The sequence below is a fragment of the Castor canadensis genome, chromosome 10 (genome assembly GCF_047511655.1).
Source record: "Castor canadensis chromosome 10, mCasCan1.hap1v2, whole genome shotgun sequence".
In the NCBI taxonomy this organism is placed as follows: domain Eukaryota; kingdom Metazoa; phylum Chordata; class Mammalia; order Rodentia; family Castoridae; genus Castor; species Castor canadensis.
The window spans coordinates 128,998,875-129,012,926 of record NC_133395.1 but is presented as its reverse complement, the minus strand read 5'-3'; the positions used below and the strand labels follow the sequence as shown (position 1 = coordinate 129,012,926).

The window sequence follows — 14,052 nt, the reverse complement described above, 5'->3', positions numbered from 1 at the left end:
GTGTCGAATGTGCCTTGTTGGAATATCCAGTAAATAAGCCTTTGGATATTCTATGCTCTTGTGTCCTTCAGAAATCATGAGGCTAAAAGAATCTGTGTTAAATGTTTTCTTGCCACCTGAAAAAAAAAAAAAGAACTCGTTTAATGAAATGCAAAATTTCCAATTTCAGCTCCTAATATCGAAGTCAGAGAATTTTCATAAACTTTTATTTTGGAGAGATTTAATTAAACTGGCAACTTTGCATTATATAGAAATGAGCATGAATTAAGTATAAATGTTTTGAGGCTTTTATAGAAAATTAATGGTACCTATTGTCTTTTTACATACAAGAAGCAATCTTAATAAAAGCATAAGAAGGTGAAAATTTTAGTTTCAGCTTTTCACATCATATATTGAGTGGGGCATACTTAAGAATCTTGAACATTTTAATAAACCAAGTTTCTGTTTTCCAAATGGAGCTATTGATTTTGTTAGCATACACAAAATTCACAGATTTCTCAGCCTTTAATCAAGCCACATGGCTTTTGCCATTGTGTGCGTTTTTTAAAAGCGTTAATGTCATCTTCTTGGTGTTCATAACAAGTCAGCATAACTTTGCACGGATCCTTGTTGAGCATTGAATTTCATTTGAATTATTACATATAAAAGAATTTCAAACTAAAACTTCAGTTTGAGACAGCTAGCCACACTTGTCTTAAGTTTAAAATCTTATCAGTCATCTTAAAAGTTACTCAGTCTTTGGAACAGCCTTACCTGTGTAAGTTGAACCAGGTTTATTTGCCTTGTGTTTTGGATCTGCTTTACCCCCCACCCGCCCCCTATTATACCATCTGTGCCCTGTGCAGCCCGGGACCCTTTCACATCTGGCTACAAGCTGGTGTAATGCCCTTTCTTTTGATCTGGTTTCATCCAGTGATTTGCTCAGTATTTTTAAGGTCAGACTGAAAACTTTTCTGTTCTAGTTATTTTTTATTTTATATTGTGTGTTGTGTTTGATGTTCAGATACATGTGAAAGTTGCTTCTATAAGTCAGTAATTTTTATTCCACCCTCTCACAGCAATAAGGTAAGACTCTTCTTACTTGAAAACTTACTTATGTGTTGAATGCAAATGTATATTCATGCAGAAGTTTTTATCATTTTCTAACTTGGGACGCTATTGCTATGAATTTGTGCTGCTTTCTTTTTCAAGTTAGACTTTTATGGAGGACACTTAAATGTTATTAATTTGAAGGACTTTACTTTGAGATCTTTTCTAGTCTGTTGCCACTAATTTCTCACTCTGTATTTGGGTTCTTGTTGTATAGATATAGAGTCTCATGCAATTGAATCAACTGTACTGCGTAATCTTAATTAGATCCCAAGTATGTGTGTAGTGATTATCCTAACCCTATTTATTCCAGCGCACTTTGGAAACTTTCTACTCAACAACTCTAATGCGTGAGGCCCCCAGCAGGACGTTTCTCTGTGGAACAGTGAGGGGGTGCTCTCGATTTTATTTTACTCTCCCCCATGGAGCACAGTTGTTCTAGGCTAGACTTGGTCTCTCAGAAAACATCTTTTTAAAATTCACTTTCTTTACCCTTGACTCAGAATGGTTTCACTTTAGAATCAGTCAGTTACCTTGTTTCTCTTCATTGCTGCAACTTGCTCATGTGATTCACTTGTCACCTATTTAGCCAGCCAGTGACTTTATTCTTCCTTTCAAGCAAACACAAATACCAGCAAACCTTATTTCATTCATTTATCTGCAGATTTTCCTGTCTCTCACTGTAGAAGCAATTCAGGACTATGTGTGTAGGGCCCAATTAATTTTAACACAGCAAATTCAGTGAAATCTGTGAGGAGCAGGGCACAACACACTGAAGACTGACATTTCCTAATACCTCTTTCTCATATTTGAGTCTACTTGCTGCCACCCTGCATTCTCTGAGTATGTTAGCACCTAGTGGTACTGATGCACTTTGGGTAGCATGTTCTTGGTTGTTTATTACCACAGGCTGTGCCTTCTCACCTAGGCCAAAACCATACATGCCTTTTCTTTCCCAGTAATTCTTTCAGTGCAATAATTGTTGTTTGAAAAAAAAAAAAACTTTATAACTGCTTTCTATTAATGAATGTATTTTAAAATGTCTGGAATCCTTCAGGTGACAGGTCTTTTGTTATAGGAGGAAAAGAAAACAGTAGCATTTACAAGGCTCAGCAAGTTCAAATATATATCATATATTTGATTTGATATATATATTTCTGTGTCCCATCGTCTGGCTAGGATATGGTGCTGACTAGCCTATTTCTTGCCAGAGAAAATAAGTTTAAATCATAAGCATATTTAACTAACTGGCGTAAATCACAAGCCTTCCTAATCATAAGTGTGCTGAACTCTGCACCGTTTGTACAGATGGCATGGCTGCGTGTGTGCTCCTCCCAGCAGTAACGGTGTGGGTAACTCCTACTCCCCAATTTCCTCTTCAACCCAGGACACTTAAATCATTTGGGTTGTTTTTGTTTTTTTTCTTCACATAGCGTATTCTGTAAAGTACAGACTAGAAGGGTGTTTCAGGTCTTAGGAAACACTTCGGCCCTGTGATTCTCTCTTCCTGGAGAGAATGATGGAAATGAAGGTGAAACACTTGGCAGTACTCCCTCCCTTGCTCAGGCAAAAGTAAGTGGTGTTTCATGAAGTTAAGGCAAGTGGCAAAGGACAAGACACTTTTTTTCTGAATGTATCTTTTTTATGTTTTAATTAGCTTATGTGAACTGTACATAGGGGTCCATTGTGATATTTCCATACATGTACAAAGTACATCTCATGTACTTTGATCAGATTCATCTCCTCTGTTACTTTTTCTTATCTCCCTCCATGAATGTGGTTTAAAAAAAAAAAACAAAAACTGAACATTACAGAATCAAATAAAAACTTAACTGAGGTCCGTCATCTTAAAGAGTGTTCCCTAGAAGATTGATTGGGTCTACAGAAATACTTTCAGTTACTGCAAAAACAAGTCTTTATTTTAAGATATGTTTTTAAAAACTATGTTAAAAAGTACAATAGACAATATACCCACATATGTGCACTGAATGGCCAAATTTTAACATGGTGGAAGCCAGTAAGCATCATTTATGTGCACACTGGTTTATGTGAAAAATCATTTTTAAAGTCCTTTTTATTATGAAATAACACTGCAAAAAACCATGTAAAACAAATATGCAACTTGGTGAATTGGTTTAAGATGGACAGCAGATCAAGAAACAGAATTGTGGGCTGGTGGAGTGGTCCAAGTGCTAAGAGAGGCTGCCTAGTAAGTGTGAGGCCCTGAGTTTGAACACCAGTACTGATCCCCCTCCCCCAAAACAGCAGTGCCAGCTATCCCAGGAGCATGCTTCATTGTCCCCTCCTTTCATACCAAAATAACCACTATCCATCTCTGCCCTTCTCTCTGGTCTTAACACAAGTGAGAAGCGTCAGTTATATCGTTTTACTTATAGAAGCCCATCTACTTATGAACGTTGGGCTCAAAAGTTACTTATACATTCTTTAAGTGACTACTACAAAAATGGTCACTATGAGCACTTGAGACTCTCCTAAATCAGACACTGGGTGGAGTTCAACATGCTTTTGCTGTAGTGTGTGGCATGTCTACAGTGATAAAAGCAACAATAATAATAGTAACATGGGTTGAGTTCCGTGTCATCTAACTATATATAGATGATACTTCTATATATAGATTGATTACTTCTCCCCCAAAGCCTAGGAGAGGCTATTATTGCTCCAGATTTCTATATGTGGAAGGTGAGGCTCAAAGAGATGAACTAACTTGCCAAGGTTATGTAATTAGTTATTTGCAGAACCCAGATCCAGCTAAGATACTGTGGCACCATCCTGTTCCGTTAGGCTGCCTTGATGGAAATTGAATTTTCTGATAGACAAGAATGTTGCGATTCCTTACAAGGGTTTGTTTTTCGAGAAAAAAATCTAGCGCTTTAAGAAAAAGATGGGAGAGTTACTGGCCTGGTCAGCATCTTTATTTTATAGATGAAGCAGTGACCCAGAAATTATAAAGAATTTGTTTAAGATCACACCAGCAGTTTGTGGCAAATTTGCAATCAGATCCCCAAGTTTCTGGCTGTTAAAATCATTGATGGTTCCTTTGTCCCATGCCATATGTGGGAAAAGTACACATTTTCTAACCTGCACGTGAGCAGATCTGTCTCGAAATTAGGTTCCAGCTAGAACGCAGCATCTACTTGCTTATTTTCTCAAGGTTTTAACTGGGAATTAAAAAATTTATATTTGAAGTTTGCTTTTCTCTCTCACTTATTGAGTGCCCAATCTGCAGGCACACATGCCTAACACTCTTCTCTGAAGAATGTACAAGAATAACACATTTGACTGGTGTGGATGGCAGGTGAAAAAGAATTACTGGTGTAGTGTGTAGGCCCTTAAACATATTCACGGCCAACTCTGGATTATCCCAGCACAGATGGATCATGCAAAAATCTCTCTTCTACTTCTTGACTGGTGACCTTTAACTGTTTGTGTTTGCACATGCTTCTATAAGAGACTGGAAAGGAGGAGATCAAATCTGGTTTCTTGACCAGAGTATTGGGTGTCCTGGTAAAAGTTTTGGTGGTTTTGCCATTTAAGGCTACAGAAAGACTGGGATCTTCTCTGAACTAAGACTGGGATCCTCTCTGAACTATGCCCAACTTTGTCTTGTTTATGAACAATCAGAAAGAAAGCAAACTGGTGTATTACAGGAGCTTAATGATAGGGTTGAAATTCTTTTAGCTCATGCCTCGAGCAAGTTACTCACCTTCTTTGAGTCATGGTTTCCTCATCGTTAGAAAGGAGAAGCAAAAAATGTAGGAAGTATCCAGGTCAGTACTTTGCACATAGCACGTCTACAGGTTGGCTGTGTCCACTCCTCCATCAGTAAACTGATTGAGGGAAATTTGCTCATCTGACCCTTTGAGGCCCCATAAATCTTTGGTTACAATTCTCTGGCCAAATCTACTGGTCTCCTTACTGCCTGTTTACTGATCTTTCTGCCTCATCATGACACATTGGGAGAAACAAATTGTCCCCCTTACTGAGTTCTGTGTACCTGGCTTCTAGGTCAGTTTGCATGAACCAATTTAAACCTGAATGAACTTACTAATTAATTATTTGCAAGGACGTTATTGTCATCATTACTCAGGAATGTAAGAAAGAAGTTCGGAGGATGGACTTGTTTTCCAGGCTGAGCAAATTCTTGTTGAAGCCCAAGTTTTATATTGTCCAGTGGGTTGCAGACAAACATATCATTGCAGTATAATTGTGGGACATTTCCAGATGTCCCCTCTTATGTTATTCTAATTGTGGGTGCCTTGAAGGAAAGTTGATAGATATTAGTATAGGTGAGGTGCAGGTCATATGCAATATTGACCCATTTATTCAACAAGTATTTATTGAACAATTATGGTGTATGAGGCCCTGGAGATAAAAATAAACAAGACAAGACCTAGTCTCTGCCTCACAGAGGTTACAATTTAAGGAGATTGGGCAAACTGAATTACTAGACCCTAAGAGGGGTAAGAAGTATGTCTTAAACATCTTCGTGCACCACACCTGGCACATAGTACAAACTCAACTCATCAGAATGAACCACTGTTTGAATGTTGTCATAAGCAGGGTTTGTTTTTTTTAATCAAAATACCTTTGATTTCTGAACCTGAGTGTTTTCACTAATCTCATTGTTATTCTTAAAATTCTCTAATAATAGTTTAGACACTGAGTTCAGTAACCATAAAGGCTGTTTATAATTTGTTGGCACTTTTCAAGCATTTTTAAAAGCCAAGCAAGCCCCTGACTTTTGCTTGGTAATTCACTGTCTTTATGTATATACCTGAAGGGCACCAATCATAAAACGCCTGTGCACCAGCATGTTAACTGTGGGGCTTCTTACCCTGTGGAATGTACAAAGATTGCTTACTCTGTAATTTTTAAAAGCCTGTAACTCCTTATAAAGCACATATAGCAGCTGAACAAGAAATATGACGCTAAGTCTAGGATTAAATAATATCTTGGGACCACTACCTTATGCGTTTTCAGCAGTTTGGGAACTCCACTAAGTGCACGTTAACAAGACCAGAGCATCGTAAATGAGCATCTGTCCCATGACCCAGCACAAGACCCCTTCCGATTATTCATTCCAGAAGCATGCGCTGACACGGGGTTCAGCCCTCTTGGCTCTTCCACTCACACTTGTCCTTTAAGATTGGCAGGAGGTAACCTCCTCGTACCCCTACGCTTGGTGGAGTGGCTCCGTGTTTGCTGGGTCTTCCTTGCTCTCTACCCTGATAACTCTATTTGGACAATTAAAGCAAACAAAAGGGGGCCCGAGACCCTATGAGACAACTCAAAACACTTGTGGAGAAATGGGTTTAAAAAAAAAAGAAAAAGAAAGAAAGAAAAACACAAGTGTGTTAAGTGAGAGCAGGCAGCTCGGCAGAGAGCATGTTGAATTGAGCACCACCACTGTTGTGCCTGCTGACCTGGCTCCACCGCCCAAGTGCCTCCTTTCACTTCAAAGGCTGGCTCTGAGCGGATCACACATTTTCCTTGATGACAAATTAATCAAACTTGATTTCTTGGATGAGATGGATACAAAAGAGCTACAACTCCCCAAAGGCCTGAGAGTCAATACAACCTTCTGGCTCTGATTAGGGTAACAAAAGGATATCTGAGAGCCATCTTCCTCCCTGCTCCGGCTGTGGGCTGCAGCTGAAAGCAAGCCGGGCTTGTAAAGGAGAAAGGCCTTATTAAAACACATTTCAGCTGCGACCAAGTGCACAGCGAGCCCTTCTGACAGAGAAAATGACTTTGAGAGATGCCCACCTTTTCTCAAGAGCAAAGTTTCCGCTTAGAGGAACCAAGAGGAAGTAGTATATTATGAATCTGAAATGTTTATAGAGGTCCCCTTTTATGTTTCTGCTGTGAAGATGAGTTTAAAAAAAAAGCAAAGAAATGGACCTTTGAGATCTGGCAAATGTTAGAGATAGCCTGAGTTCGGATAAGTAAATTTACTTCCATGGGGTTAAAAAAAGAATTTCCCTGAGTCTGGGGAATTTATATTACCTGGGAAGGCAGGCCAAGGACAAGGTGAAGTAGCATGCTTCAAAATGTGACTGCTGGGCTGGCTCAAGTGGTAGAGCACCTGCCTAGCAAGCACAAGGCACTGAGTTCAAACTCTAGTACCGCCAAAAAAAAAAAAGTGATGACTGCAGGGCTGCTGCACAGCCCACTCTCATGAGTGAGCTGAAAGAGCCTTCTGCTAAATTGGGGAGCGCAGGATTTCAGCGCAAACCCTCTTAGCAGCTTTGCCATCCGCCTGTTCTGTGGAGCATCCAAGGACATCGTTTGCATCCTTCTTCTCATTGCTCTGTGCTATATTTAGAAGGATTGCTGTTGGTACAAAATATGGTCCCCTGACTGTTCTGGGGGGTGCTTTATACCCTCCCCCAAAAGACTTCAAAAACTGGGGGTTTCACACTTTTATATCACAATTCAAAGAGGAAGTCCTTGTAGGTGTTTCCTTTAATACATAGGTAGGACACTCGAATCTCTATGCTGTGGGTGCCTCTTTTCCACGTCTGTAGGATTGACTTCTGTGCATTCAGATGGCAGGGCACAGTGATATGCAAGGGACAGATGATAATCCTGCAGGGTGCAGTGGAGTCACAGGGCCAGCACTCATTTCTGACACTTGGTTTGAAGATCATTCTTCCACACATCTTTCTGATCCTGACAGGCAGTTTTCAAAATGTTTGCAGCATTCCAGGACGCTTAATAATTTCAAGCTGTATTTTAGATTCCAGCCATGAGCAATATACAGTGTGAGTGCTGCTTCCCGCTGTGTACCTTCACCTCGTTCTCTGACTCGTGCACACCATGGCCAGCGAGACCCTTGTCTCTCTGCACTCCTTAGGGAGGCTCTGAGGGTCAGTCAAGGCCCCTCCTGCAGGAAGCCAGTTCTGCACTGAGCAGCCCTCTTTTCTTGCAGTGTAGGGAGGGGGCACTTGGGTTTTCCTGTAGCCTCCCCAGTGGCTCTTGACTTACTCCTCATAGCACGTGGGCCATTTGCCAGTGTTTCATAAACAGTTGTGTGCCTTTTCCCACCCGGCTTCACAGAGGCTCAGCTGGTGGGTGAACACAGGCTGTCAGAAACCCACTCCCCACTCCCGAGGGTGGAAGAGGCATTGCATTTTCGCAATTTGATCAGGAGACTAGCCTCCTGCCCTTCATTCCCTCATTGGCTAGTTTTGTGACCTTGAGTGCACTGCCTGACTTCTGAGTCTCAGCTTGCCATCTGGGTAACAGGAATAAAGAGTGCTGTCATGACTGATGGTGTCCATGAAATGAGAAAATGCTTGGACAGGCCCCTAACCACCCACTCAGTGCTGCTCGCGGGTAGGTCTTGGTATGAATTCTTCATGGCTCCATAGTGGTCTGGCCAGGGTCAGCCTGGGTTTAAGAGGCTTGGCTTTAAAGTTGTTTTAAAATCATATTCTAAAGTGGAATCCAGAAATCTTTATTTTCATAAAAAACACTTTTCTTTAGGGCAGAAGTTATATATGTTCATTTTAGCAAATACAAACAATAATAGTAGCTAGCTTCTACCCCTGGACCCCAAAAAACCTTTTAAAAATATATTCCTAGTCACACACTACCTACCCAGGAGGCAGAGATCAGGAGGCTGACAGTTTGAAGCCAGCCCCCAGCAAATAGCTCGAGAGACCCTATCTCAAAAATACCCAACACAAAAAAGGGCTGATGGAGTGGCTCAAATGGTAGAACATCTGCCTAGCAAGTGAGAGGCCTTGAGTTCAAACTCCAGTACTGTCAAAAAAGAAAAATATTCCTAGGCAGGCATGGTGGTACATACCTGTAATCCCAGCACTTGGGAGAATAAGGCAGGAAGATCTAAGTTTAAGACCCTGTCTCCTAAAACAAAAACAAAAATTTTTCTTAATGAAAATGTTTGTGGATATAGAAAGACATGAACAAAAACCAAGCTACCGGCGGCCAAGGGGGGTGAGGTAAAGGAGATTTAGGAAGGAAGAAATGCTAAAAATAAAAATGGAGAGACAGAGAAAATAGGGTGAGACTGCAAAGAGGCATTTGCCTCATCTCAGGTGATACTTCAGACATTTATTAGCAATACCTATCTCCTTCTCCTGTGCTTAAGAAATTCTTTCCCAGAAAGGCCGCCATCTTCTTCCCATTGAGGACTCTCTCCTACCTGTAGGGCTTCCTGAGCTCTGCAGGTGGAGTGGAGCTTGCAGGGACATAGAATCCAAGGTCTCCTGATTTTTAGGGCTTAGACACCATTCTGTGGGTCAGGAAGTAATCACACTCATTTTGATCAACGAATATTACTTATCTTCCCACCAGTGGCCACAATAATTGGTTTGAAGAAACTTCACTGGAGATTGGTGACTTTATATCCAGTTAATTCGTCCTGTCAGTGTGATGTCTTATGCTCAAGAATGGTTTCTGTGTCTTGTGTTGATGAAGCTGAATGGTAGCTACCTTAATAGTTTACATGAGAAGTTTTGCTAGATTTTGAGTTGTGTGTCAAATTCAGAGTATAAAAATGGGAGTTACCTTGATCTTTCCTTTTTTTTTTTTTGATCTGCTAAATAGTCTATTGAGTCTCTTTGCCCATATGTACCCCCAGACAGAAAGAGAAGCCCCAGAACATCGATCAAAGTGAAAGAACAAAGGTTGAAGTGTGTCAGGGTCTCCCCAGGACTCTGAATTGGCGGGAGTGTTCCCTGATGTGAGCCAGGGTGGGGAGAAGGCATCCCTGATTTCCCATTATAACCTATCCTCATTCGAACAAGCATGACATGTTAGCATTTCATGTAGCCTTTGTGTATTTCATTTTCAACACAAATTTAAAATCTCATATGTAGTCAACAAACACACCTAGCTAGTTCAAAGATTGGACAAAAGCAGAATGCCTTTACCTGTAACAATACAAGGTTTTAAAGCAGATCCTGTTAAAAGTGTGTGACGGTGGTAGATTTCATGTCCTGGTTTCTTCTAGGTACTTTGTCCATTGTAAGAAGTTCATGATAGGTGAAAAGTGTGGACTTTTAGAAGCTATAGAAATGCTCAGATTAACTTTTAGCAGGAGAGGTAAATAAAGCATGCAGTCCAGAGGGTTATTTGCAAGTCATCAGCCCCATGCAGCCTGTGAGTATGAGCACCAGAGAACTGAACGGGCTTGCAAGGTGTGGCTATCCTGAGATCCACTGCTGGCATCATCAAGGAAGAACCAACACCACTGAGCTGCTGGGCTTCTGCTGAGGGTTTGCCTTAGAGCAGTTCCATGATGGCTAAGTGGAGCATCCTCTCTGAGCAGACTAGAGTGTTGTCTCTTAAGCATAGTAGGACACAAACCAGGCTGGAGTCCCTTGGTTCCCTCTCTGCCACTTTCTCCCAGGGCTGCCATGTGAGATTTCCAAGGCCCAGTGTACACCGATCCTCTGGAGCTTCTCCCTTAAGTAATTGCACTGCCCTTAGCATGGGTCCAGTGACAGCCTCTCCCAGCAGCACCTGCAGCTCTAACCAGGTGTGGACCTCCCAGAAAGGAAACTAAACCTTCACTCACCATTGTCTGTACTGGGGCTTCCTCACTCTGTGTTGTCTGCCTTTGGACTATGCAGAAGTAACCTGGAAAGGGGTCATGGACTCTAGTCAGCACCCCTTCTTTTGTAGTGGAGGAAGTGGGGTGCATACCAAGGCCTAGAGAGGAAAGATTCTTTGTGTAAGGTCAGAAAGCTAGATGAGTCTGGGAGCAGCAGCGGGTGCTCACCTCTCACTCCTCAGCCATTTCCCTTCTCTCCACACAAGTATAATTTTACCATGCTTCTATTCCTTATTCTGCTTTCGTTTTCAGAGCTCAGTTTATTCCATGCTTGAAATTTTCACTAGCATGATTTTTTTAATATAAGAATTTAACAGAACATCTAAGCAATTTAGTAGCTTCTGACATTAGGGGTCAAGAAGGGAGGGTCACTGTGAGCACTATTGTAAGGACTGCTTCATTGCAAATGACTGAAAAAAACAACTAAGACTCATAGGAAAACCAGACTATGTGTGACTTAACTGAAAGTTGTGAAGATGTGTCTTCAGGTACAGTTTGATCCAGGAGATCTGACCTCTTTGTGTTGACTTCACATTTTTCTCCAGCTCTGGACTAGTGTCCTCCCAGTTTCTCTCAACAGTCCCAGTATGTTCCAAGGTTGGGTACCAGTGTCTCTAAGTGGCTGGTCCTACCTATTCCTGAGCCAGTCACTGTGGCCAGAGGAGGGGAATGCCATGCCTATAAGTCAGACACATGTCTTTATGCCTGGGGTGTAATGAAGACACTCCTCATTAGGTCACAAGAACTATGTGATGTTTCCCCTTCCTCAGGAGTGCCCTTGTGGTCTTTCTTAGGGTCCTGCACCTCTCCAACTACAACATGGAACAGACAGTTTCTCTGTCCGTTTGTCTCTCCCACTAGACTTGATAAGGGTAGAAACCAGGACACTCACTAGGAGTCCACCGTGCCTGGCTCACCACAGGTGTTCAAAGGATCTTTGTTGCTTAAACAAGAAAGGACACCCCATAGACAAGCAGGCATCCCCCAGGAAAGGCCCAAGTGTGCTGTGACCCAGTGGATGAAGCTCTGGGCTGTAGCTGGGGTTGTCACCCCCAGATGGAGGCCCTCTGCCTTGCAGAGCACCCTCCTACACCCAGGGAGAGCATGCTGGGAAGGGCACCCCCAGGAACCACCCTTACCTCTGGCAAAAACCTGAAGGCTCTGCTTTTGGGTCTGTTTTGCCCAGGCCGAACTCCTAACCCTCCTTCTGCAGCTTTGTTAACAGCATTGTAGCTTTGTAATCAATTCTGGTTTTGGAGGGATGAGCCAGTTCTTGATTCAGAGAAGCAGATTTTAATCCACAAGTGAACATTCCTGAAAGCAAAGATATACTTTCTTTGTTAGTGCTTTCAAGATCTCAAGGCAAAAAACTTTCCTGATTATGTCTTTAGGGAAATTTGCTTTGGGAGGAGGATTAAAGTTGTAAGAGGCTGAGCATGGTGGCTCATGCCTGTAATCTCAACTACTCAGGAGACAGAGATCAGAAGGACTGTAGTTTGAAGCCAGCCCAAGCAAAAAGTTAGATGCTGTCTTAACCAATAAGTTGGGTGTGGTGATACTTGCTTGTAATCCCAGCTGTGTGGAAGGTACAGGTAGGAGGATTAAGATCCAGGTTGGCCTGGGAAAAACACGAGACTGTATCTGAAAAAAGAAACTAAAGCAGAAAGGGCTGGAGGTGTGGCTCAAGCAGTAAAAAACCTGCCTAGTAAGCACAAGGCCACCTGTGAATGCAGGAGGGAGCCAAGGATTAGACCCCAGGGACAGCGTGGCACATCAGGACCTGAAGCACCACTGGGCTCAGCTTGCAAGCCCTCTTCCCTCTCCTTCTGCTCCCAACTCTTCTGTCATGGAGGTGGTCTCTCTCCACTTAGAAGACTCCTCACGTGTTTGCTAAAGGGAGATCACCACCAAGACATCTGCAGAGTCTCCAAGCTTTGACGTGTCCACAGGAGAAAGGCAGAGCTGCTTTGAGTCACTGGGTGGGCAGATGCATTTGTGTGCTTTGGTTTTACAGCAGCTGGTGCTGAAGCCCAGACCCCTTGTGCTGCCCTGCCAGAAATGGGAATGCCTTCATTTTTCTCCTTCTGAGACAAGAGCTCTTCCATCCCCCACCCAGTGATTCAGAGGAATGAAAAATAAAAGCACACATAGAAAAAGTGTCGTGCTCCCTTGTTAAATGAAAATCCAGGTGCTTTAAAAGTAGACAGGTATGATTCTGAACTAGTGCTTTCTGCATGGACGAGTTCACAAGTGCATTTGAGTGTGTTCGCTCCCCTGCTTCTTCTAACACACCAGGGCAGGTAGCTGGCTCCCAGTTTTGCAGGTGAACTGGAGGAGGGAAAAGGGGAGGAGCCAGTCCTGCTTCACTGCTCATGCATGAGTGGAAGACCACAGGCCTCTCTGCCTCCAAAGGGAGCCCACTCCAGCTAGGGGGGCACATCTTCCTGTTTCGGGGGTGGGGAGAGAGGAGGGGCTCCCTCCCACACAATGAACTGAGCCATTGCCTATGCATTGTGTAGTAATCGACTTTTATTTATTTATTTTTGGCAGTACTGGGACTTGAACTCAGGGACTCATGCTTGCTTGGCAGGTGCTCCATCACTGGAGCCACACCACCAGCTCTAGGAACTTGGGTGTTGCCGACTGGTGTTCATAGTTCCACAGGACAAAATAGAAGCAAGAAATTAAGCACTGATTAAAATGCAGTTAATAATAACACTTATCAGGCAGGGGTGCTGTGCCAGATTCTGTTGTAAATTACATCATGAATTGCTTAATCCGTGTAGGAACTCTCTTTATCCAGCACGGTGAAATGACTTATCCAAGGAGATTTAGCTAGGAAACAGTGAGCCTGGATTCACATACAGGTATCCTGACCCCAGGCTCCTCCTTTAACCACTCTTTGTTTACTTACTGAGCACAGGGTCGTTTTTATGCACTATCTCTTTGAATCATAAGTATCTCCACTTTTACAGGTGAGAAGACAGAGCTTCAGGGTGTTTAAATGACCTGCCCAAAGCCACAGGTTTAAAAAGTGTAGAGTCAAGACCTGAACCAAGTTGCCTGTCACCCAAGCCTGTTCTTGGATTGCTTTTCTCCCTGTCGTTTATTTTATAGTGCGTAAAACTGCAAAAGAGACCACTGGAGACTTGATTCCAGAGGTGGTGCAATTCAGCAGGGGAGGGCTTGTGAGAGAAGATCACACTACTGCCGAGATCTGTCCTGAGTAGCCAAGCAGCCCTTTCTATACCACATCTGTTTGGTATCTTCAGCTTTAGGCATGTGGGAAAACTGAGGCCCAGGGAGGCTAAATGACTTGCACAAAGTCATGTGTTGAGTGCTTGTACTTAAGGGGGCAT

The 14,052-nt window shown here is 42.6% G+C and overlaps 1 protein-coding gene across 4 annotated transcripts in view; it reads left to right on the top strand.

Annotated features, from left to right (window-relative positions):
• Eif4e3 (eukaryotic translation initiation factor 4E family member 3) overlaps positions 1-14,052 on the top strand; it is a 234,961-nt gene that overhangs the window by 38,640 nt on the left and 182,269 nt on the right. The gene's annotated exons all lie outside the window — the stretch shown is intronic.